Source organism: Pongo abelii, chromosome 5 (assembly GCF_028885655.2).
Source record: "Pongo abelii isolate AG06213 chromosome 5, NHGRI_mPonAbe1-v2.0_pri, whole genome shotgun sequence".
NCBI classification, from domain to species: Eukaryota; Metazoa; Chordata; class Mammalia; order Primates; family Hominidae; genus Pongo; species Pongo abelii.
In genome coordinates, this window is record NC_071990.2 from 27,581,599 (window position 1) to 27,606,772 (window position 25,174).

The 25,174-nt window shown below is 42.4% G+C and overlaps 2 long non-coding RNA genes across 4 annotated transcripts; one reads left to right on the top strand and one right to left on the bottom strand.

Moving 5' to 3' along the window:
* LOC103890844 (uncharacterized) lies at nt 1-20,948 on the top strand. 3 transcript variants are annotated; one of them, XR_008526636.2, is made up of 5 exons: nt 300-472; nt 8,009-8,112; nt 16,399-16,941; nt 17,760-17,797; nt 18,709-20,948. It is a non-coding gene; the product is annotated as an uncharacterized LOC103890844 (long non-coding RNA). The 3 variants fall into 3 exon arrangements; XR_008526635.2 differs by lacking the exon at nt 17,760-17,797; XR_002915350.3 differs by lacking the exons at nt 17,760-17,797; nt 18,709-20,948 and having other exon boundaries at nt 1-472; nt 16,399-17,752.
* LOC129060176 (uncharacterized) lies at nt 8,906-25,174 on the bottom strand. Its single transcript, XR_008526661.2, has 5 exons — nt 25,130-25,174; nt 16,526-16,616; nt 14,702-14,870; nt 10,860-11,149; nt 8,906-9,069 (listed from the first exon to the last, which is right to left on the bottom strand). It is a non-coding gene; the product is annotated as an uncharacterized LOC129060176 (long non-coding RNA).

The window sequence follows — 25,174 nt, forward strand, 5'->3', positions numbered from 1 at the left end:
CGCCAGGGGATACAAACCCTTCTGCCCCTTTTTGCGACCCCTGAAGCTTACTGTTAGTGGTCGAGTTTTTCTGGAAGTGGGCTTCCGCGATCGCGGGGACCAACGCCCTGAGCTCTTGTGCCCAAACGGGATCGCCAGGTTTTTTGATGCAGATCGAAAGGAACTGGCCCCGGAGCCTACAACCTGACGCAGGTGGGACTTGGGGAAATGTCGAGAAACCTAGATCTGGGACTTGAGTTGGCTTCCAGGGCACACATTATTGTTCAGAACAAACATATTGCAAAAATCGGGAGGTGACGGGCAGATGAAGTGTCGGCGCTTCGCCTCGGGACTCCAATGCAACCTACGGGGCTTTTGGAAAGGAGGAAGTCGATGACTCTGCAGGGACTCCTCTGACCCAGGAGCAGATGGCGCTCGTCTGGGCACTCCCCAGCAGAAAAGGTGCATCGGGAAGCAGCCTGGCTTGTGGATGGTAATAAGTCACTGTTGATGGGTTGGGTGCAGGGAGGGATTTAAGTTCTTGAGCGACAGACGCTAGGGAGTTTACCTGCTCTGGATAACAGTAGCTTGTGGAGGATAGTTACCTGGAAAACAGAAATGGCGTGACTGTGTTGAATACACTGTTTGATGATTCCGGGCATCAGGTGAATAAGAAATGTGTAAGGTTATGGATGAGTGTGTGCTCATCGGACAGTAGCAGTGCATCTTAACAGTCGGCCTCTCAGTCCTCCTCTTCCTTAGAATCACCTATAGAGCTTTAAAATTTCCTGGATAATACTAATGTGCAGCCAGCGATGATGACCATTGGGCTACAGTCAAATCCAAGAGGCGCATCTCATCCTTTGTTCTGATGGACAGAAACCATTATTCTGACACCGTGCCTGTTGGAGACATTGTACCTTAACTAGCACTTAATTCGTGTGTGCTGGATTCGCTGAATGAAACTTACCAGCAGGGTACTGAATCTTGAATAATACAAGGAACGAGTAGAGTAAGATAGTTCTCATTTTATCCTTATCTAATCTAAGAAATCCAGCAATATTTCTCTGTTTAAGAAGTTTTTTTTCTTCAACAAAAAACAAAATCCATGTAAGAGGATTTTCTGACACTACTGGGGGCTCATAGAATTCTAGTGTCTAGTGTCTTTTCTGTCAGTTAATGTTACAAAGTTCAGTGGTGCTCTTTTTTTGAGATGGTGTCTAGCTCTGTCACTCAGGCTGGAGTGCAGTGGTGCCAACTTGGCTCACTGCATCCTCTGCTTCCCGGGTTCAAGCGATTCTCCTGCCTCCGCCTCCCAAGTAGTTAGGATTTCAGGTGTGTGCCACCACGCCCAGCTACTTAGTAGAGCTGAGGTTTCACCATGTTGGTCAGGCTGGTCTTGAATTCCTGACCTCAAGTGATCCGCACATCTTGGCCTCCCATAGTGCTGAGATTACAGTTGTGATGATCTTAAAACCTCTAACGATTTGGAAATATTCCTCCAGTGATCTTTGTTCTGTCGCAGTGATTGTAATAACATTTATTGAGGAGTTATATGCCCAGTACTATTAAATAGGTTTACAAATTTTGTTATTTAATCCTCACAACTCTGTTAGAGAGATTGGATATTGTTATATCCATTTAACCACAGTAAAGCTGAGGCTTAGAGGGTTTAACCTGGTAATAAGTCCAAGATCCCACAACTAGTAAGTGACAGAACCAAGGATTTGCATTCATGTCTGTAAAACATAAAGGCCTGTGTTTTTTTACTTTTTTTTTTTTTTTTTTTTGAGATGAAGTCTCGCTCTTGTCTCCCAGTCCGGAATACAGTGGCACGGTCTTGGCTCACTGTAACCTCTGCCTCCCAGGTTCAAGCGATTCTCCTGCCTCAGCCTCCCGAGTAACTGGGATTACAGGTGTGTACCACCACACCCAGCTAATTTTTTGTATTTTAAGTAGAGACGGGGTTTCACCATGTTGGCCATGCTGGTCTCCAACTCTTGACCTCAGGTGATCAATCCACCTCGGCCTCCCAAAGTGCTGGGATTACAGGCGTGAGCTACCGCACCCGGCCATGTGTTTTTTACTTTTAAGTCAATGGGGCACTTCAGATTACAAGATCTGTGACCCCCCCACAACCATTCCATGGACTATTGGTTCAGCATATAAGAGGACCCGTTTTCTGCCATTTCCTGCATGATGCCTCTAGCAAGCATTGCAATCACAAAGACCTGGGTTTTTAAAATTATTACAAAGAAAAGGAAAGCTTCAGTAGTATGTTGATTAAAGGAATGTCTAGAAAAGGGGAATGGGATATGAGAACCAGGTTGCACCAAATTGACAGTTTATGAAAAAATAGTAACTAAGAATATGATACTAATTTTGACTAATTGGTTTTGAATAGACATGGCTTTATTCATTTAAGACAAACATCTCCATATTTGTGGAGTTTATTCTAGAGGAAAATACAGTTTGTCAGGTGATGGTATTGTGGAGAAAAAGAAATCAGAGAAGGGCAATATAGAGTAGGGTAGAGTGAGGGATGGGTGTTGAGTTTTAAATAGGATGAATGCGGAAGGCTTTACCATTATTTAAGCAAAGACTAAGGAATGAGGAGTGAATCACGAGGATTCCAGAGAAGGAACATTCTAGGAAGGAAATATGACTTGTTTTGGAAGCCATGAAGAGCTCTATACTGTTGACTAGAGATTTGTATTTTGGGTCTGTGACAAATACACCAGGATGATCAGAATCTAGCCAGGAAGGGGTAGAGTTCATGAGAGGAAGGAAGATGACATTGGCTGGTAAAAACAGACTCTTAAAAGAAACCTCTTTCAGGCGGTGGCTCATGCCTGTAAACCCAGGAATTTGGGAGGCCAAGGTGGGGGCGGATCACAAGGTCAGGAGTTCGAGACCATCCTGGTTAACATGGTGAAACCCCGTCTCTACCAAAAACATAAAAGTTAGCCAGGCATGGTGGCCTGCACCTGTAATCCCAGGTACTCAGGAGGCTGAGTCAGGAGAATCACTTGAACCCGGGAGGCGGAGGTTGCAGTGAGCTGAGATTGCGCCACTGCACTCCAGCCTGGGTGACAGAGTGAGACCCTGTCTCAGAAAAAAAAAAAAAGAAAATAAGAAACCTCTTTCAAAATAGGCTTTTGCTGGGTGCGGTGGCCCATGCCTGTAATCCCAGCACTTTGGGAGGCCGAGGCGGGTGGATCACGAGGTCAGGAGATGGAGACCATCCTGGCTAACACATGATCTGCACCCCCTTGGCCTCCCAAAGTGCTGTCTCTATTAAAAATACAAAAAATTAGCCGGGCTGGTGGAGGGCGCCTTTAGTCCCAGCTATTCGGGAGGGTGAGGCAGGAGAATGTTGTAAACCCGGGAGACAGAGCTTGCAGTGAGCCGAGATTGCGCCACTGCACTCCAGCCTGGGTGACAGAGCGAGACTCCGTCTCAAAAAAAAAAAAATGCCTTTTAAAATAATATTTTTACTGACATTGAAAGTAATCTTGTATGTGTGTGCTTATGGTAGAGGGAAGAAGAGAAAAGCTAGTGAAAGGAGAAGAAAGCTGACTTCCTGGAATCTGCTGCAAAAAAAAATAATGATAGAATAATTTTTTTTTTTTTTTTTTTGAGAGGGAGTCTGGCTCTGTCACTCAGGCTGGAGTGCAGTGGTACAATCTCGGCTCACTGCAACCTCTGTCTCCAGAGATCAAGCGATTCTCCTGCCTCAGCCTCCTGAGTAGCTGGGATTACAGGCGTGCGCCACTGGGCCCAGCTAATTTTTGTATTTTCAGTAGATACTGGGTTTCGCCATGTTGGCCAGGCTGGTCTTGGACTCCTGACATCAGGTGATCTGCCCACCTTGGCCTCCCAAAGTGCTGGGATTACAGGTGTGAGCCACCACACCCGGCTATTTTCACTCTTATTTATTTGTTAGGTGGCATACTTTCCAACTTTTTTTCACTTAACACTATATCTTAAGAGATTTCTATATTAATATACAGTGTCTTCATTTGTATTTGGATATACCATAATATATTTAAGCCATTTCCTGGTGATGAACACTTGGGCTTTACGCATTTCCTGGTGATAGACACTAGGTTGTTTCTAATCTTTCACCATCACAAACAATGCAGTGAATAACTGCGTGTATGTATCATATATACATACACATATATATACACACACAATTATATATGTACAGTTAACTGTACATATATATAGCTTTATATATAAATATATACACACATAATTTTATATATATACAGTTAAACATATAACTGAAGAAACATATTTTTCCTTCATTCCCTGTATATAACACTATTACACAGAAAAATTTTGTTTTATTAAATAGCTAATGTCTGTTTTTTCCTAAAGTGTCACATTTCTTTAGGTCAGATGAACGTAGATTAACGATCACATTTTAGCTGGGTGCCATGGTTTACACTTGTAATCCCAATGCTGGAAGGCCAAGGCAGGTGGATTATTTGAGCTCAGGAGTTTGATACCAGCCTGGGCAACGTGACGAAACCCTGTCTCTACAAAAAAATTTAAAAATTCGCTGGGCAGCCGGGCGCGGTGGCTCATGCCTGTAATCCCAGCACTTTGGGAGGCTGAGGCGGGCGGATCAAGAGGTCAGGAGTTCGAGACAAGTCTGGCCAATATAGTAAACCGCATCTCTACTAAAAATACACAAGATTAGGTGGGCGTGGTGGCGGGCACCTGTAATCCCAGCTACTCGGAGGGCTGAGGCAGAAGAACTGCTTGAACCCGGGAGGCAGAGGTTGCAGTGAGCCGAGATCACACCATTGCACTCCAACCCGGATGACAGTGCAAGACTCCGTCTCAAAAAAAAAGAAAAAAAATTAGCTGGGTGTGGTGGTGTGTGCCTGTAGTCTCAGCTACCCAGGAGGCTGAAGCGGGAGGATTGCTAGAGCCCAGGAGGTTGAGGCTGCAGTGTGCTGTGACTGTGACAGAGCCTAGACGGGGTGACAGAGCAAGACCCTGTCTCAGAAAAGAAAAAAATTTTTTGTATTGTATGATGAGCTAACATATTGTAAACATATCCACTCTTCCATTCATGTTTAAATTTATATTGGCCCTACCACCTTGTTGAGCATTTTGCCTTTACTCGGCTTTGTATCGGGTGGTGGATTTGGGTGGTGCTTATATATTGAGAGAAGGTTTATTTGCAGCTGAATTGTGCAGAACTGACTTTTATGGGAGTTGGCCTGGGTGAGCAGAACTAGCACTAGGTTATTCCTGATAACTTCTTTCTCTTTCTATAGACCTGCTTTGCTCAGAAAGCGAGATCAGGAGACCAGGTGATGCTGTAGCAAATGTCAGAGTCGAGTCCTAGGTAATATCCCACCTTTCCAGGATCTGCCTGCCTCATGGCAGCTGCCCCAATCTCCTTCACTTGGGCTAGAGCCTGTCTAGCACGCCACTAGTCACATGCATCTACTCAGGAATTGCAAGACCCTTCTATAGATGAATGAGATGTTTCTTGCCCAGCAGATTTTTCTCTTAACCGCCACTTTACACTTACCCTTCTTTCCATTTCTCTTCAGCCTTATTTAAACAAGCATAACCGTCTTTTTATGAATCTTCTCATACTTTTGTTGTTGTTTTCTTTTTTGAGGCAGAGTCTTGCTCTGTCACCCAGGCTGGAGTGCAGTGTTGCGATCTCAGCTCACTACAACCTCTGCCTCCTGGATTTAAGTGATTCTCCTGCCTCAGCCTCCCGAGTAGCTGGGACTATAGGCGCATGCCACCACACTTAGCTAATTTTTGTATTTTTAGTAGAGATGGAGTTTCGCCATGTTGGCCAGGCTGGTCATTCCTTGCATGCATTTTTGTGCATGTGTGGTCTTCTCTTTAGAAAAGCAGGATCATGGGGTATGTTTTAAGAATATGGGATAGGTCAGCCTTGGTGGCTTATGCCTTTAATTCCAGCACTTTGGGGGAGGCTGAGGTGGGAGGATCACTTGAAGCCAGGAGTTGGAGAACAGCCTGGGCAACAAAGCAAGAACATCCACCCCATCCCTCTTTCCCCCAATTACAAAAAATAAAGAAAAATTAGTGGAGTGTGATGGCTTGCACCTATAGTCCTAGATACTCCAGAGGCTGAGGTGGAAGGTTGCTTGAGCCCAGGAGTTCAAGGTTACAGTGAGCTATGATTGTGCCACTGTGCTCCAGCTGGAGTGACAGAGCAAGACTCTGACTCTTCAAAAAAAAAAAAGAATGTGGGATGTTTGAGGATATGGTTGTGAACTGGGTTCTGGTAGAGTCAGGGCTTGCTCAAGACTTACCTTTTTCGGAATGAGATTTAAATATGGATCTTTTTAAAACAATTGTAATAAAATACACATAAAATTTAGCATCTTAATCATTTTTTTTGTTTGCTTGTTTTTTTAAGATGGAGTCTTGCTGTGTCACCAGGCTGGAGTGCAGTGGCACGATCTCTGCCTCCCGGGTTCAAGCGATTCTCCTGCCTCAGCCTCCCGTGTAGCTGGGATTACAGGCACATGCCACCATGCCCAGCGAATTTTTTTTGTATTTTTAGTAGAGACGAGGTTTCACCATGTTGGCCAGGATGGTCTCGATCTCTTGACCTCGGGATCCGCCCACCTCCGCCTCCCAAAGTGCAGGGATTACAGGTGTGAGCCACCGCTCCCGGCCTATCTTAATTGTTTTTAAGTGTTCAGTTCAGTAGTGTTAGGTACATTCACATTGTTGTGCGACCATCACTACCATCTATCTGCAAAACTCTTTTCATCTTATAAAACTGAAACTCTGTACCTATTAAGCAATAACTCCCCATTCCCCTCTCCCTTCAGCCTCTGGACATCACCATTCTGCTTTTTGTCTCTATGAATTTAACTACTCTAGGTACCTCAAATAAATGGAATCATACAGTATTTGTCTTTTTGTGGCTGGCTTGTTTCACTTAGCATAGTGCTCTCAAGGTTCATTCATGTTGTAGCATGTCAATTCCTTACTTTTTAGAGTTGAATAGTATTTCACTATATGTATATACCACATTTTGTTTATCCATTCATCTGTCAATAGTCACTTGGGTTGCTTTCACCTTTTGGCTATTGTGAATAATGCTGCTATGAACATAGGGTTTATAAATATCTCTTTGAGATCCTGCCTTCAATTCTTTTTTCTTTTTTTTTTTTTGAGACAGAGTCTCGCTCTGTCACCCAGGCTGGAGTGCAGTGGCGCAATCTCGGCTCACTGCAAGCTCCACCTCCCGGGTTCATGCCATTCTCCTGTCTCAGTCTCCCGAGTATCTGGGACTACGGTGCCCGCCACCACACCCGGTTCAGTTTTTGTATTTTTAGTAAAGACGGGGTTTCACCGTGTTAGCCAGGATGGTGTCAGTCTCCTGACCTCATGATCCGCCTGCCTTGGCCTCCCAAAGTGCTGGGATTACAGGCATGAGCCACCGTGCCTGGCCTACATGCCTTCATTTCTTTAGAGTATACCCAGAAAAGGAATTACTGGGTTATATGATAATTCTATTTTTCATTTTTTGAGGAATTGCCATACTGTTTTCCATAGCAGCTACATTATTTTGCATTCTTACCAACAGTGCACAAGGATTCCAATTTCTCTTCATCCTTGCCAACATTTGTTATTTTCTGCTTGGGTTTTTTTTTTTTTTTTAAAGGTAGGTGACCTAGTGGGTGTGAAGTGGTATCTCTTTGTGGTTTTTATTTACATTTCCCTAGTGATTAGTGATGTTGTGTATCTCTTTGCATTTTCATATCTTTGGAGAAATGCTTATTCAAGTTTTTTGTCTAGTTTTTAATTGGATTATGTTTTTTTGTTAAGTTATAAATCTTTTATTTTTAAAATGAAGACCCTTCTCTGGGTCTGCTAATCTTGTAGGGATAGTAGATAAAAAGGAAGATGTATTCAAAATTAATTCTCGAACTACTCAATGCTTCTGGGGTTTTTTGGGGGTGTGTGTAAATAAGGTAATACTTAAAAAAAATGAATTGTTTTCTAGGTGGACAAGGTGGAGGAGAGAGAATTCCTTGGCAGCAGCATTATGAACAAATGCGGGGCTGAGAAACAGCATGGTGGCCTTGACTAAGTGTATGGCGACAGCAGGTAAGTCTGGAGAGAAAGCTTTACAGGACATGTGGGGGGCTGGGACATGCATCTCCTAGCCCAATGCTGTTCAATAGAACTTTATCCTGTATCTGTGTTGTCCAACACAGTAATCACTAGCTACATGTGGCTATTAAACTCTTGAGGCTGGGCATGGTGGCTCACGCCTGTAATCCCAGCACTTTTGGAGGCCGAGGTGGGCATATCCCTTGAGCTCAGGAGTTTGAGACTAGCCTGGACAAAATGATGAAACCCTGTCTTCGCAAAAAATACAAAAAATTATCAGGCGTGGTGGCATGCCCCTGTAGTCCCAGCTACTTGGGAGGCTGAGGTGGGAGGATCGCTTGAGCCTGGGAGGTCGAGGCATCAGTGAGCTGTATTTGTGCCACTGCACTCCAGTCTGGGTGACAGAAAGAGACCCTGCCTAAAAAAGAAAAAAACAAACAAACAAACAAACAAAACACTTGAAATGTGGCTAGTACTACTGAATTTTTATTGAATTTTAGTGGCCACTGTATTAGACAATACAACTCAACTCTAGGCAGTGGTTTCTTAACAGGCAGGTAGCATAACCAGATTATGTCTTAGATTATAGTTATAATGTGGATAATGCATTGAACAGGGACAAGACCAAAAACAGTAAAATCAGTCAAAAGACTCTCAGAATAATCTAGGTAGGTGTGTGTAAACTTTGGCCCCCCTTTAGTTATCAGTCCTTAATTCTACTCTGATTTCTTTCAGTTAGGATGTTTATTTGATTAGTACCATGAAGACCAAATAACAATGATTTAAGCAAGATAGAAAATTTTATTTGTCATATAAATGTGCTGTTGAAGGGCAAACCAGAGACTTCTAGAAGCCCTTCTCCACAAAGTTCTCCAGGGGTCTATGTTCTTCTAGCTGCTTTTGGACCTCCTGAGGATTGCCTTGTTCACATGGGTGAAACAGAATCACAGCCTGCAGGAAGGGGAAAGAAAATATTGTGACTTAGCAGCTTCCTTTTAAGCAATGACAGAATGAAAGTTGCATACAACACTTTGGCTCACATTCTATGTTAAGCTGAAACTTGGGAGATTCTGACATCAAAGACGCCAAGTATTTAGGAAAGAGTTTATAAGCATAAAGAGTGGGAAATTTTTCGGCCACAGCTCAGCCTTTCTTGTACATCAGTGTCCTTGCATGGGGAAAGAAGACAGTAGTGCTTGAATGGGAGGAGTGAAAGAAAACTTGTACAACATCAGAGAATCCCTGCTGTACTAGTTTGTTAGTGCTGCTGTAACAAAATATCACAACTGAGTGACTTAAACAACAAAAGTGTGTTTGTCTCACAGTTCTGGAGACTAGAAATCCAAAATCAAGGTTTCAGTAGAGTTGATTCCTTCTGAGGGCAATGAGGGAAAGATCTGTTCCAGCTTCTCTCCTTGGCTTGTACATAGCCATTCTTTCCTATGTCCCTTCACATTGTCTTCTCTCTGTGTATGTCTGTATCCAAATTTTCCCTTTTTAAAAGGACACTGGCCATATTAGGATGGGTTAGGTCACATCCTACTAACTTTCTAAAGGCGCTGTCTCCAAATAAGGGTCACATTCTGAGGTACCAAGTTTTAGGACTTCAACGTATGAATTTTGGTGGAACACAGTTCAACCCATGATATCTGCTAGTAAGGGAGCTTGCAAATATGACTAATTTCTAACCAGTTTCTAACATCCCATTTGACACCAGGGAACTCCATATTTAAGGAAACCATTCATATTAACATTTAACATGGTTTTATGGCCGCCCAAAATCAATTTGTCACACTTCTCTTTTCTGATGTTTAAAGAGCAGAGAAACCAAAAGCTAAGACTCTGAACTTGATCAGTGTATTTTCAAATTTCAGGAATTCTTCTCATCAGAGAGCCTAACTTGGAAATGACCATTTACCTTTTCCAAATTTTCTTAACCCATAAAGAGGTTAAGGCCAACATAAGGGACCTAATACATCTGCTGATTGAAAGTCAGGTTATCTCAACTGCAAAAAAAAGTTGGGGCTTGAGTTAGATATTAAAAAAATAAAAATGATTCACTGTGAAAAGTGGTACAAAACTATGTTAAACATAACATTGTTGGGACAAAACAAAAAGTAATTTTATTGAAAGACTGACTTTTTAAAGTTTTTTAGCTTGTTATTGTATTTCTTTTTTGTTGTTGTTTCTTTGAGATAGTGCCTCAGTCTGTCCCGCAGGCTGGAGTGCAGTGGCATGATCTTGGCTTACTGCAACCTCCACCTCCTGGGTTCAAGTGATTCTTGTATCTCAGCCTCCCAAGAAGCTGGGATTACAGACATGTACCACCACCCCCTGCTATATATATTTTTTTTTTTTGTATGTATTTTTAGTAGAGATGGAGTTTCACCATGTTGCCCAGGCTGATCTCGAACTCCTGGGCTCAAGCGATCCTCCCGCCTCGGCTTCCCAAAGTGCTGGGATTACAGGCTTGAGCCACTGCGCCCAGCCTAGCTCGTTATTTTAAAAAGTATTCCCCATTTCTTGTAAATCGCTTGTTCTCTGCACAGTGGAACATTCTCTTGGCTGATTTGTAAATGGGAAGGCTCTTTCTACCAAACTCAGACTCATTACTGTCAGGAGTAGCAAACGTTAACTTTCTAAATGCGTTTTACCCAGAATATAAACCTATGTGCTATTCTTAAATAGATTTAAACTTTCTCAATTCTTACATTTTAATAATTTTTTAACTCATTTCCAACCTGTTTTATACACTGTTCAGCTGATACTTCACAATTAGTACTTTTGATCTAAGTGTTTTCAGGATGAGATTCCAGATGATCCCAGTAGTTTTGTTGATAAGTCTTCCATCTTCCCATTAAGTGAAAGTCAGATGTTGAAGAATGCAAATCCTTCAGTGTTTAGGTTTTACTCCTGAATTAGTCAGTCTCTCAGACACCCCAGAAATAAATCCAGTTACTGCCTCTCATCTTTAACAACCCTTCTGGTTTCTTCGGTCAGAGAACACAAATCTCCAAGTATTATTGCCAGGCTGAAATTCAGGACACAGCAACTTATTTCGGATGTTAATATTCCTTGCTCCCCAACTTTATGCAAATGACAAAGGAAGAAAATATACAAGGACATGCTTTGGGAGTCCAAGGTGGGAGGATCGCTTGAGCCCAGGAGTTCAAGACCAGCCTGGTCAACATAGTGAAACCTCATCTCTACAAAAAAAATTGAACTTAGCTATGTGTAGTGGCACATGCCTGTAGTCCCAGCTACTCAGGTTACTGAGGTGGGAGATTGGCTTGGGCCTAGGAATTTGAGGCTGTAGTGAGCCATTATGGTGCAATTGCACTCCAGCCTGGGTGATAGAGGAAGACTCTGTCTCACACACACACAAAAAAGTATATTATCTATTTGGGAAATCACATTTAAAACCTACACACACCAGGCCGGGCGCAGTGGCTCACACATGTAATCCCAGCACTTTGGGAGGCCGAGGCGGGCAGATCACGAGGTCAGGAGATCGAGACCATCCTGGCTAACACAGTGAAACCCCGTCTCTACTAAAAATACAAAAAATTAGTCGCACGTGGTGGCGGGTGCCTGTAGTCCCAGCTACTCGGGAGACTGAGGCAGGAGAATGGTGTGAACCTGGGAGGCGGAGCTTGCAGTGAGCCGAGATTGCACCACTGCACTCCAGCCTGGGTGACAGAGTGAGACTCCATCTCAAAAAAAAAAAAAAAAAAAAAACACACCCCAAAGAATATACTTTACGACAAATTATAGACAAGTGTATAATAGTATAAGCAGCATTTACAATGAATTCAGAATCTTTTTTTCAGAAAAAAGGAAAGGATACAGCAATTAAGAGAGTTCCATGCCCTCAGGTTTTATGATTTAATGTGATGGCAGACAGAGGGGATGAAAAGGAGCAGACATCATTTTTGTGAAAATATTTAGGCCCTCAAATCAAGAAACTAGGCTTGAAAGCCCTTGTTTTTGGACTCTAAGGATCTCATGAAAGCTGTGGACTGACTCTTCAGAAAAATACACATACACTTGATATTTTGCATGAGTTTCTTGGTGTTCATGGGTACCCTTCAGGCAAGTGAAATATATTATCTGTCTCAAACTGCATTCTCCTTTGATTTCCTCCACCACAGTGGCTAGAGAACTAAAAATTCTTTCTTTTTCTGATTTCTTTGTAGTTGGGGTAACATGTGACCTGGATCTGATCATTGTGATTCAAGTCAGCGTCACTGTGGGGGTTTCAGGAAACATTTTTTGAAAGGGAGCAACTTGGCTGGAACACTCCATCAATTCTTTGCCCTGTGCATTTTTGCCCTTCTTTCTGCCTCTCAGGAACGCAGACAGAATTCCTGGAGGAACAGCAGCTGTCATACATCCATGATGATGAAAGTCATGGGACAAAGGCAATTGAGCAAGAAGACAGGAGCTGGGGACATTCTTGACAGTAGTGCCACCTCTGGATGATTTACCTTGGGACCTCTTATTAAATGAGATAGGACTCCTTCCTGTTTAATCCACTGGAGTAGAATTTTCTGTTACAGTAAATCCAGTCCTAAGTGATGATATTGGCTAATACATGTTAGCACCTGCTATGTCCCAGTACAGTTTAAGCATTTTATCTACTAATGTTTTAAATTTTCTCAATGACCTTATGAGATAGGCCAAAGGTTCTCAGAGTGTGGTTCCTGGACCAGCAGCATCAGCATCACCTGGAAACTTGTTAGAAATACAAATTTTAGGGCCTGGCCCTAGACCCACTGAATCAGAAACTCTAGAGGTGAGGATCTAGCAGTCTGTTTAAAAAGCCCTCCATGCTATTTTGATGAATGCCAAAGTTGGACAGCTACTGAGATAGGGTATTGTTACTCTCCCCATTTTACAGATAAGGAAACAGCTGAATTTATGTCACTTGCCCAATGTCCCACAACTAGCAAGACTGACTCCTTGGAGTTCATCACATGTAAGAACTGCTTTAGAGCAGTGGTATTCAAACTTTGAAAGCATATCCTGTTGAAAAATTATGTATCCACTACTACATTTTTAAGTTGACATCTAAAAATTTCACATCATAAGTTTAAACAGTTGTAAAAAATGTGATTTCCGGTATATTGTGAATTATGACATTTTAAAATGTGTTCCATCACTCCTCTAAATGTATTCAGTGGTTTCTAAATACCATAGTGATTTAAATCTATCATCAAATTAAAAAAAAAAAACAAGCTTTTTTTTTAAACATTAGATATTTTACATCTTTTTCTCTTTTTTTTTTTTTTTTTTTGAGACAGAATCTCGCTGTGTCACACAGGCTGGAGTGCAGTGGCACAATCTTGGCTCATTGCAACTTCCACTTCCCAGGTTCAAGCAATTCTCCTGCCTCAGCTTCCCGAGTAGCTGGGATTACAGGCGTATGCCACCATGCCCAGTTAATTTTTGTATTTTTAGTAGAGACGGGTTTTTATCATGTTGGCTAAGCTGGTCTTGAACTCCTGACCTCAAGTGATCTGCCCACTTTGGCCTTCCAAAGTACTGGGACTACAGGCATGAGACACCAAGCCTGGCCATCTTTCTCTTTTTTACTTGAACTCAGTCTTTTTATTCTTCCTCCGTTCCTCTCTCTCTTTTTTTTTTTTTTTCTTTTTTTTTCTTTTTTTTTGAGACAGTCCCACTATGTCACCCACGCTGGAGTGCAGTGGCGCAATCTCGGCTCACTGCAGCATCCACCTCCCAGATTCAAGCGATTCTCCTGCCTCAGCCTCCTGAGTAGCTGGGACTACAGGTTCACACCACCATGCCCGGCTAATTTTTTTGTATTTTTAGTAGAGATGGGGTTTCACCATGTTGGCCAGGATGGTCTCGATCTTCTGACCTCGTGATCTGCCTGCCTTGGCCTCCCAAAGTGCTGGGATCACAGGCATGAACCACTGCTCCTGGCCTCTTTCTTTCTTTTCTATTCTTTTCCATCTGCCCTCCCCAAACATCTCCCTCCCTACCTCCCTCCCTCCCTACTTTCCTTCCTTCCTTCCTCTCTTTCTCTTTCTCTCTCTCTATTTTTCTTTTTTTCCTTCTTTTTTGAGACCATCTCACTCTGTTGCCCAGGATGGAATGCAGTGGCACAATCTTAGCTCACTACAACCTCTGCCTCCCAGGTTCAAGCAATTCTCCTGCCTCAGCCTCCCAAGTAGCTGGGACCACAGGCAGATGCCACTACGCCCAGCTAAAGTTTTTTTTTTTGTTTTTTGTTTTTTCTTAGAGACAAGGGATCTCATTATGTTGCCCAAACTGGTCGTGAACTCCTGGGCTCAAGCACTCTGCCTGCCTCGGCCTCCCAAAGTGTTGGGATTACAGGCGTGAGCCACTGTGCATGCTGGGACTGATATTTTCTAATTCATGTTTCCATGGAAGAATATTCCTCACTGCTAGAATGAGACCAGAGGTCAAAATCAGCTCTATGTCTGTTTGTCATTCTTATGGATATGAGAAATTGTGTTCACACAAGTAGATAGGAATGAAAGGAATTTTGAAATAGAAATGCAGTTCTAATTTTTCTAACTTCCATATTACGTACCAAAAATCACATAAGAATCTATCGTAAGATTCTCTAGTCTTCTCTCATCTGGTAATCTTCTTTTCCACGCTTTCTTTGCAACCCCCTCATGTGGCCAATATTTACAGTAATGTTTTCCAACTTCTTTTTCTTCAGCTCACAGTAATAAATACATTTTACATCTTGACTCCTGAATGTATATGAATTTATAACTGAAGATTTTATAATTCACTACTTTCCCTTGCTACTTATAAGTAAAAGTAAAAAGTTAGTATTAAATATGCATTTAATCATATTTAAATAGTCATTCATTGTTTAATGACAGGGATACATTCTGAGAAATGTGTTGTTAGGTGATTTCATCCTTGTGCAGACTCACAGAGTGCACTTATTCAAACCTAGATGGTACAGCCTACTACACACCTAGGCTGTTTGCTATAACCTATTGCTCCTAGGCTATAAACCTGTGCAGCATGTTACTGTACTGAGTATTGTAGGCAATTGTAACACAATGATAAGTATTTGTGTACCTAAACATATCGAAACATAGAAAAGGCACAGTAAAAATACAATATAAAAGATTTTTTAAAATGGTACACCTGGCCAGGTGCAGTGGCTCACACCTGTAATACTAACACTTTGGGAGGCCAAGGCAGGTGGATCACTTGAGGTCAGGAGTTTGAAACCAGCCTGGCCAATATGGTGAAACTCCATCTTTACTAAAATACAAAAAAATTAGCCAGTGTGGTGGCGGGCACCTGTAATCCCAGATACTTCGGAGATTGAGGCAGGAGAATCACTTGAACCTAGGAGGCAGAGGTTGCAGTGAGCCAAGATCATGCCACTGCACTCCAGCCTGGGCAATAGAGCGAGACTCCATCTCCAAACCAAAAATAAAGTATACTTGTATGGGACACTTACCATGAATGGAGCTTGCAGGACTGGACGTTGCTCTGGGTGAGTCAGTGAGTGGTGAATGAATGTGAAGGCCTAGGACAATACTGTACACTACTGTAGATTTTATAAACACTACATTTAGGCTACACTAAATTTGTAAAAAATATTTTTCTTCAATAGTAAATTAACCTTAGCTTACTATAACTTTTAATTTACAAACTTTTAAATTATTTATTTATTTTATTTTAATTAATTTATTTTTTTGAGATGGAGTCTCGCTCTGTCACCCAGGCTAGAGTGCAGTGGCGCGATCTCAGCTCACTGCAACCTCTGCCTCCCGGGTTCAAGTGATTCTCCTGCCTCCGCCACGTGAGTAGCTGGGATTACAGGCTTGTACCACCATGCTCAGACAAATAAAACTGGAAAGATAGACTGAGGCTAGAATAAGGAAGGGCTTGGATGTTACCCCAATGATTATATTTAGAGGTAATCAAAAGGAGTTAGGGGAGTTTCAAGCTGGGGAAGGGCCTGATAAACTTACTTGGGGGAGGTGCTGTTAATCTGGAGTCTAGAATGGTGGGGATAATAACTAGGGTCAGTTAAAAGACAATATAACAGAACTTAAGGCATGACACATTATGGGCATGCAGTAAGTATTTGTTAAATGAATAAGGAGTTAAACTATAGAGACGATATTGGGGCTTGAATGGAAGACTTAAGAGAGCTTTAGAAATGAGGGATCATTAGGAATTGTTTTTGAAGGGCGAGAAGTAAATATGGAGAATTTAAAGAAACTCCTTCCTTTTTCTCCACTTTCTTAGGTGATGCTTCTTCATGGGTTGTGGATGAAGAAACTGAACAAGGCCATGATCGTTATCTGTAATTTCCCGGCTACCACTCTGCTTTGGTGGTCTTCCCTCGTCTCTTCCTGGGTAGAAATAGAACTACCTGGAGATCCCAATGTTCTTGTCAGTGCACTTTTCATGGACTGCAGTGGTAAGACGATGTGTTGGATGCCCAAACACAAGCCAAGTAAGTCCTGGATTAAAAAAGGCAAGGCTAAATGTCATTACTAACCTGAGCCTCAGTACTCCCTCCCCTCATTTCCCTCAACAACTACTTCTTCCTGCTGACATCCACCAAACTTTACTATGTGACCTTTAGAACTGGGGGACTCTGAAACCAGAGAGAGCCCTGAAAAGAATTTATACCCCTCTCTTTCTCTCTTTAGCGTACTTCATACTGGGTGGAATTTTTATGATTCCTCTCATTCTGCTTGAACTGTTTGTTGCTGACCTTCCCTCAGTTATTCCCTGAGACCCAGAAACAGTATATTTTCTGTGCATCCATCTGCATTGTCACAGGTAAAGAGAGGCAGGAATAAATTCCGAATGTCTTGGCCTTGGGGTGAGAGTGGAAGAGGCTTAATTAGCCTCTTAAAAAATTTTCAGGAGGGTACAAGAGAAAAGGAGAAGCTGGAGAAAAAATGGTCTGAAAGGAGGGAGAAGAAGAATGAAGGGAGGTGGTGAAATAATTTGGTTCCCTGATCATAATACTACAGTTAAATCTTTTAAGTATTGATAAGCTAATTAGCAGATTGATGTCTCCCTCCTTTCTTAGGGTTGACAGGTACTTTTGTGTTCTTCTCCTTACTTATGCACTATACACACATTTTGGAAGTGAGTCAGGGACCTGACCCAACAAAAGTCACTTATAAGTTTCCTTACTTCATAAATTCATTCAGCTATGCTCTATTTCTGCTATCTGGTGAGTGATCATTGGATTCTGTGAGGCCGAAGAGGGAGAGTTAACCTCCCAGGAAGTGGATAAAGCTAATTTCTGGGCCGGGCGCCGTGGCTCACGCCTGTAATCCCAGCACTTTGGGAAGCCAAGGCGGGCGGATCACGAGGTCAGGAGATCCAGACCATCCTGGCTAACACGGCGAAACACCGTCTCTACTAAAAATATAAAAATTAGCCGGGCGTGGTGGCGGGCGCCTGTAGTCCCAGCTACTCAGGAGGCTGAGGCAGGAGAATGGCGTGAACCTGGGAGGCGGAGCTTGCAGTGAGTCGAGATTGCGCCACTGCACTCCAGCCTAGGTGACCGAGCAAGACTCTGTATCAAAAAAAAAAAAAAAAAAAAAATCTAATTTCTTTGGTCTTCCTTTTCTTTTTCTGTAAAGGTCTCAAATACGTGGAAGCTATAGCAACACCCAGTCAGGTAATCTACTGCTTTTTGTCTTTGATTTCTGATCACCATTGCTCATTCATCACTTTGTTTTGTTTTGTTTTGAGACAGAGTGTCTCTTCATTGCCCAAGCTGTGGTGCAGTGGCTCTGTCTCAGCTGACTGCAACCTTTGCCTCCTGGATTCAAGCGATTCTCCTGCCTCAGCCTCCTGAGTAGCTGGGATTACAGGCAGCGCCAACAAGCCCGGCTACTTTTTTTTGTATTTTTAGTAGAGACGAATTTTTGGCGTGTTAGCCAGGCTGGTCTTGAACTCCTGACCTCAGGTGATCTGCCCACCTCGGCCTCCCAGAGTGTTGGGATTGTAGGCGTGAGCCACCATGTCCAGCCATACATGACTTCTTATTGTTCAGTGACCTATTTTTAAAAATATATCCTTCTCCAAAAAAAAAAAAAAGACCAAAAAAAAAATCCTTTCTTGATTTTTTTCCCTGCACTTCACTTTTACCACCTAAACACCAGAAGAGGGATTGGGAAGCAATCCCTGTGCACCAAACATACCTTGAAAAAGGGATAGAATCCAGAGTATGGGAAAGAATTGTTTCCCTTTCTTGACAACAGAAAAAGTCTGAAGACATTCTGTCAGACCAACTGCATGATGTGTGAGGCCCAGTGCAAATGAAAATACAGAGTCTGTTGTTCAAAAATTATTAACATTCTCCAGATGGTGATAGCAGAGCATTGAACCAAGTGTGGGGCTCTTCTGGGTGCAGGGCCATTTGCAACTGTAGAAGTTAACATGCCCATGAAGCTAGTCTGGACAACATCTTTAGAGTGATGATAAAAATTTACATGAGTAACTCACACTTTAGTGCCTGGACTCTTAAGCTATTTGAAAATTAGCAATTGTCATCATTGAATCATCAGTATAATTACTGTTTTCTAGGAGCCCTTCGCCTTTGCAATTCCCGGTGCTGTGGAGCTGTCAGTGTTTTAACATCTCAACCAAGCCACATGGATACTATTTCCTCAGAAAAGACAAAATTGATCCAAGCAGAGAGTGAACTCACCGAAGAGGACTCTCTACCCATAACTGGGGATGCCTCAGCCACTCACACTTACTCCAAGATTAGTGTCACTGATTATGGAAAGAATTGACTTCTTCCCCTGGTCCTGCTCATTTTTCTAGAGCCCAGGACCATAAATGTGTTTTATGGCAGAGAAAAGTGAAGACAGGTGGAATTGTGTGTGTTGAGAGAGAAGCAGATAGGCAATCTTATGCTTTGGCTCCTAGATTATGCAGGTGCCTATTTTCTATCATCTCCATAAATCTACCCTTACTGCGCTTCCTATTCTGCAGGGGTATTTTGTTGTCTATAACAGAACTCCTCCTCTGTCTGTAAAGTTTAGGTTTCGATAAAAATCCTTTTCCCTCCAGAAGTGTCTACTAAAAATACAAAAAAATTAGCCGGGCGTGGTGGCATGCACCTGTAGTCCCAGCTACTCAGGAGACTGAGGCAGGAGACTCGCTTGAAACTGGGAGGCAGAGGTTGCAGTAGCCGAGATCATGCCACTGCACTCCAGCCTGGGTGAGAGTGATACTCTGTATCAAAAAACAAATGAACAATAAAAAACAAACAAAAAAGAAATAAATGTCTAGGGCTAGGTGCCATGGCTCATGCCTATAATCCCAGCACTTTGGGAGACATAGTTGGGCAGATCACTTGAGGTCAGGAGTTCGAGACAAGCTGGACAACATGGCGAAACCCTGTCTCTATTAAAAATACAAAAATTAGCCAGGTTTGGTGGCCCACACCCATTGGGAGGCTGAGGCATGAAAGTCACTTGAACCTGTGGAACCTGGGAGGTGGAGGTTGCAGTGAGCCAAGATCATGCCACTGCAGGTGAGCCTGGGTGACAGAGCAAGACTCTGTCTCCAAAAAAAAAAAAAAAAAAGAGAGAGAGAGAGAAAGAAATGAGTGTCTACAATATTTTAAAGGCTATGGAAATAAAGCAGGAACATTTTCATGAAAGGCAGCTTATAAAGGATGAGGATGGTTTTCTCTTTAGGGATAAAGGAACTAATATTTATTAAGCACTTACTATTTATCAGGCACTATGTGACATACAGTGTATGTGGGTGTGTGTGTGTATGTCTTTCCTCACAATTATTTTATAGGGTAGGGGTTAGTACAATGAAGATGTTGTAGCTTAGAGAGAGGAAGTGGCAAAACCAGAACTGGAAGACAAGACTGTTGGGCTCCAAGGTCCATGCACTTTTCCCTTTTAAAGGTCTTAGGTAAAGAGTAGACCCATTTGGATAGGCCCAAACTAACAGTCTATCTCCAGAGTCCTTGTCCTAAATTCTTTATCCCACTGCCTTCTAAGAGGAAGTTCATCTTTTTACCAGGGAGTAGCCACCTTCAGAAGAATTCTCCTGTCTATATAACCAAACTAATAGAATCCTGGTAAATCAACTGGAATGTTAACTGTTCTGATTTTCAACTGTTTTTACCTTCATCATTAATACTGAATATGGACTGTAGGTTGGATAACTGCTGTTCCAGGTAAGGAACTCCGAGCAGCAGCCTTGAGCTACCAAGGCATTATATAGGATTTTTGCTTAAAAATCCTATATTTTTGCTTAAAAATATGACTGAGTATATGTATATATTCCCCCCCACATTCCAAAGATAAACACTGTTAAGCATGTTAAGCACATTTTACTATATATATATGGGTGGCATATGTGTGTGTGTATGTGTGTGTATATATATACATGTATACACATACACTTCTAGACATTTATATACATGTGTTGTGTGTATATGTTGTGTATGTTTTTAAAAAGGGATTGTCTTTGGCTGGGCACAGTGGCTCGTGCCTGTAATCCCAGCACTCTGGGAGGCTGAGACAGGAGGATTCCTTGAGCTCAGGGTTTCAAGAGCAGCCTGGCCAACATGGCGAAACCCCATCTCTACTAAAAATACAAAAATTAAAAAAAAAAAATTTATCTGGACGTGGTGGCGCCGCCTGTAATCTCAGCTACTTGGGAGGCTGAGGCAGGAGAATCACTTGAAGCCGGGAGGCAGAGGTTGCAGTAAGCTGAGATTGCTCTACTATATTCCAGCCTGGGTGACAGAGTGAGACCCCATCTCAAAAAAAAAAGTTGGGGCGGGGGGGAATTGTTATCCTATTAAAACTTTTTTGTATCTTTTTTTTAAACTTAATGCTATTTCTTGAACATCTTTACTTAAAGAAAATAGATAGCTAAATATTGCATTATGAAGAAAAGGTCAATAAATATTTTTTGAATTAATGTAACATTTCCTTTGATCACCAGCTGCTTCTAATTCCCTACTTCACGTATTGTTGAATACTACATTGCTTTAGGCAAAAAGTGTTTTATTTCTCATTGGATCAAAAACAATTAAGGATGTCATTTTCTCTTCTTCCTTTGAGTTCCAATAAATCTACATTTGTTCTTGTTCCCTTGTTTAGAGGTGCAATGGAAAAGAAGTTTGCAGATTGTACTCCTGCCTGGTTGGATAAACTCATTTGAAAATAAGCTCCTATTTTGTGCAGATGCAAATTTAAACGTGCTATTTGTAACTAATCACTGATAAAATAGAGATTTCCAAAATATATTGAGAAAAGGAGCTGCAGAATAATGAGTATTTTACCTTTTATGTAAAAAGTTAGGTAAAATAAGACTGTGTTCATATTTGCAAGTTTCATAAAATCAGGAAGAATGCATTTAAAAACTAAAGTAAGCCAAGAGGGATGGCTCATGCCAGTAATCCTAGCACTTTTGGAGACTGAGGTGGGAGGATCACTTGAGCCCAGGAGTTTAAGGCCAGCCTGTGCAACATAGACCTCATCTCTACAAAAAAATTAAAAAATTAGCATATACCTATATAGTTCCAGCTACTCAGGAGGCTGAGATGGGAGGATCACTTGAGCCTAGGAGGCTGAGCCTGCAGTGAGTCATGATTGCACCACTGCATTCTAGCTTGGGTGACACAGTGAGACCTTGTCTCAAAATAAGCAAAACAAAACAAAAAAGAAAAGAAAAACTATGGTAGAGGTGGTAGGGGGAATTAAGGGAATGGGGAAAAAGAGAAGCCAAAGACTTTTCCTATGCCTTTTAATACTTTCTCATTTTTGAACCATCTGAATATATATGACTTGTGCAAAAAAAATTTAAGCAAAAAATATTGCATCTGTTTCTTTCGTTGTAACTATGCTAAGTTTGGTGAAAATTGTTCTTTATTTTTAAATTTTGTTTTCTCTTACACTAAACTGTTGTGATGGTTAATTTTATGTGTCAATTCAACTGGGCCATGATATGCCCAGATATTTGGTCAATCAATATTCTGGGTGTTCTGTGAGTGTATTATTGGATGAGTTTGACTTATTAATATTATTATTAATGTTATTTTTTAGACAGGGTCTCTCTCTGTCACCCAGGCTGGAGTGCAGTGGTACAATCTTGGCTCACTGCAGCCTCGACCTCCTGGGCTCAAGTGATCCTCTTACCTCAGCCTCCTGAGTAGCTGGGACTACAGGCATGTGCTACCACACCTGGCCAATTTTTCTGTGTTTTGTAGAGACAGGGTTTCACCATATTGCCCAAGCAGGTCTTGAACTCCTGGTCTCAAGCAATCCCTCTACCTCTACTTCCCAAAGTCCTGGAATTACAGGTGTAAGCCACCATGCCTGGCTGAGTTTAACATTTTTAAATTTAAATTTAAATTTAAATTTAAATTTTTTTGAGACGGAGTTTCACTCTTGTCGCCCTGGCTGGAGTACAATGGCACAATCTTGGCTCACCACAACCTCTGCCTCCTGGGTTCAAGCGATTCTCCTGCCTCAGCCTCCCAAGTAGCTGGGATTACAGGCACCTGCCACCATGCACAGTTAATTTTTGTATTTTTAGTGGAGATTGGGTTTCACCATGTTGGCTAGGCTGGTCTCGAACTCCTGACCTCAGGTGATCCAACTGCCTTGGCCTCCCAAAGTGTTGGAATTACAGACATGAGCCACCATGCCCGGCCTTAAATTTTTATTTATATTTTGAGGGGGTCTCATTGTGTTGCCCAGACTGGAGTGCAATGGCACGATCATGGCTCACTGCAATCTCCACCTCCTAAGCTTGATTCTCCTGCCTCTGCCTTCCGAGTAGCTGGAACCACAGGTCTGCACCACCACACCAGGCTAATTTTTTGTATTTTTGGTAGAGACGGGGTTTCACCATGGTACTCAGGCTGGTCTCAAACTTGTGAGCTCAAGTGATCCGCCCACCTTGGCCTCCCAAGGTGCTGAGATTACAGGTGTGACCCATGGCACCTAGCCGAGTTTAACTCTTACATAAATAAATTGTGCCAGGCATGATGGCTTGCACCTGTAATCCCAGCAATTCAGGACATGGAGGTGGAAGAATTGCTTGAACACAGGAGTTTGAGACCAGCATGGACAACATAGTGAGACCTTGTCTCTAAAAATATAAAATTTTAATTAAAAAAAACCAATAAAGCAGATTACCCTCCCCAATGTGGGTGGGCCTCATCCCATCAGTTGCAAGCCTGACTAGAACAGAAGACTGGCCTCCCAGGAAGAATAGGGAATTCCTCCTGCCCAACTGCCTTTTAGCTGGGACATTGGTTTTATTTCTGCCTTTGAACTCAACCTGAAACATTGGCTGTTCCTGGATTTTGAGCCTGCTGGCCTTCAAACTGGATCTATACCACTGGCTCTCCTGGGTATCCAGTTTCCTGACTGCAGATCTTGGAATTTGTTGGTCTCATATTATATATGTATATGTAAAATAATGATTCTGTTTCTCTTTAAAAAGAAAAGACACCTGGCCAGGCACAGTGGCTCACACCTGTAGTCCCAGCACTTTGGGAGGCTGAGGCAGGCACATCACCTGAGGTCAGGAGTTCGAGACCAGACTGACCAACATGGCGAAACCCTGCCTCTACTAAAAATACAAAATTAGCCGAGTATGGTGGCACACACCTGTAATCCCAGCAACTGGAGAGGCTGAGACAGGAGACTGGCCTGAACCCGGGAGGTGGAGCTTACAGTGAGCCACCAAGATGGTGCCATTGCACTCCAGCCTGAGCAACAAGAGCAAATCTCCATCTCAAAGAAAAGAAAAGACACCTTCGAGGTCCTCTTCTGGTCCTCTGCACTAGAAAGCTTGGGAGAGTGGGGACTTATTTTTCCCCCATTGCTGCATTCCTAGTAACTAGATGTGTGCTGCAAAAAAAAAAAAGTTTAAGGAATGAATTGGTAGCTATTGTTATATGTTAAATGTGAAATTAATATCTACGAATACATATCTGTATTTATAAATTATACTTATATAAAGAAACAAAAAAATTAAAAAATTGTATTTACATACTTAGGGAATATATGCTTCTATTAATCTAAAATGTAATTATTAGTTTCTTTTTTTTTTGAGACAGAGTTTCACTCTTGTTGCCCAGGCTGGAATGCAGTGGCACGATTTCGGCTTACCACAACCTCTGCCTCCTAGGTTCAAGCGATTCTCCTGCCTCAGCCTCCCGAGTAGCTGGGATTACAGGCATGCACCACCATGCCCAGCTAATTTTGTATTTTTAGTAGAGACAGAGTTTCTCCATGTTGGTCAGACTGGTCTCGAACTCCTGACCTCAGGTGATCCGCCCTCCTTGGCCTCCCAAAGTGCTGGGAATACAGGCGTGAGCCACTACGCCCAGCCCAATTATTAGCTTCTAAGTATCCATTGAGGAAATGTTTGAGGGTCCCTCAGAGAGTCAGTTTCAGGACCCCAACAAAGGGACAGAGAGAGCAAGGTGCTTAGATGGAGAGTGGCTCTTAGAGGCACTTGACACCCTATCCTATACAACCCAATTTTCTGCTGTAACATTTCCATCTTAGCATTCTGTTATTTGCTTTAACAAACAACCAAATAGAAATTTATTAGTTTTAGGCGGGGTGCGGTTGCTCACGCCTGTAATCCCAGCACTTTGGGAGGCCGAGGCGGCGGATCACGAGGTCAGGAGATTGAGACCATCCTGGCTAACACGGTGAAACCCCGTCTCTACTGAAAATACTGAAAATACAAAAAAAAAAGTTAGCCGGGAGTGGTGGCAGGCGCCTGTAGTCCCAGCTACTGGGCAGGCTGAGGCAGGAGAATGGCATGAACCCGGGAGGCAGAGCTTGCAGTGAGCTGAGATCCCGCCACTGCACTCCAGCCTGGGCCACAAAGCAAGACTCCGTCTCAAAAAAAAGAAAGAAAGAAATCTATTAGTTTTATGTTGCTGTGTAACACATTATCACACTTAGCAGCTTTTAACAACGCTCATTTATCCACTCACAGTTCTGTAGGTATGAAGTCTGGGCGCTGGGTATCTGGGTTCTCT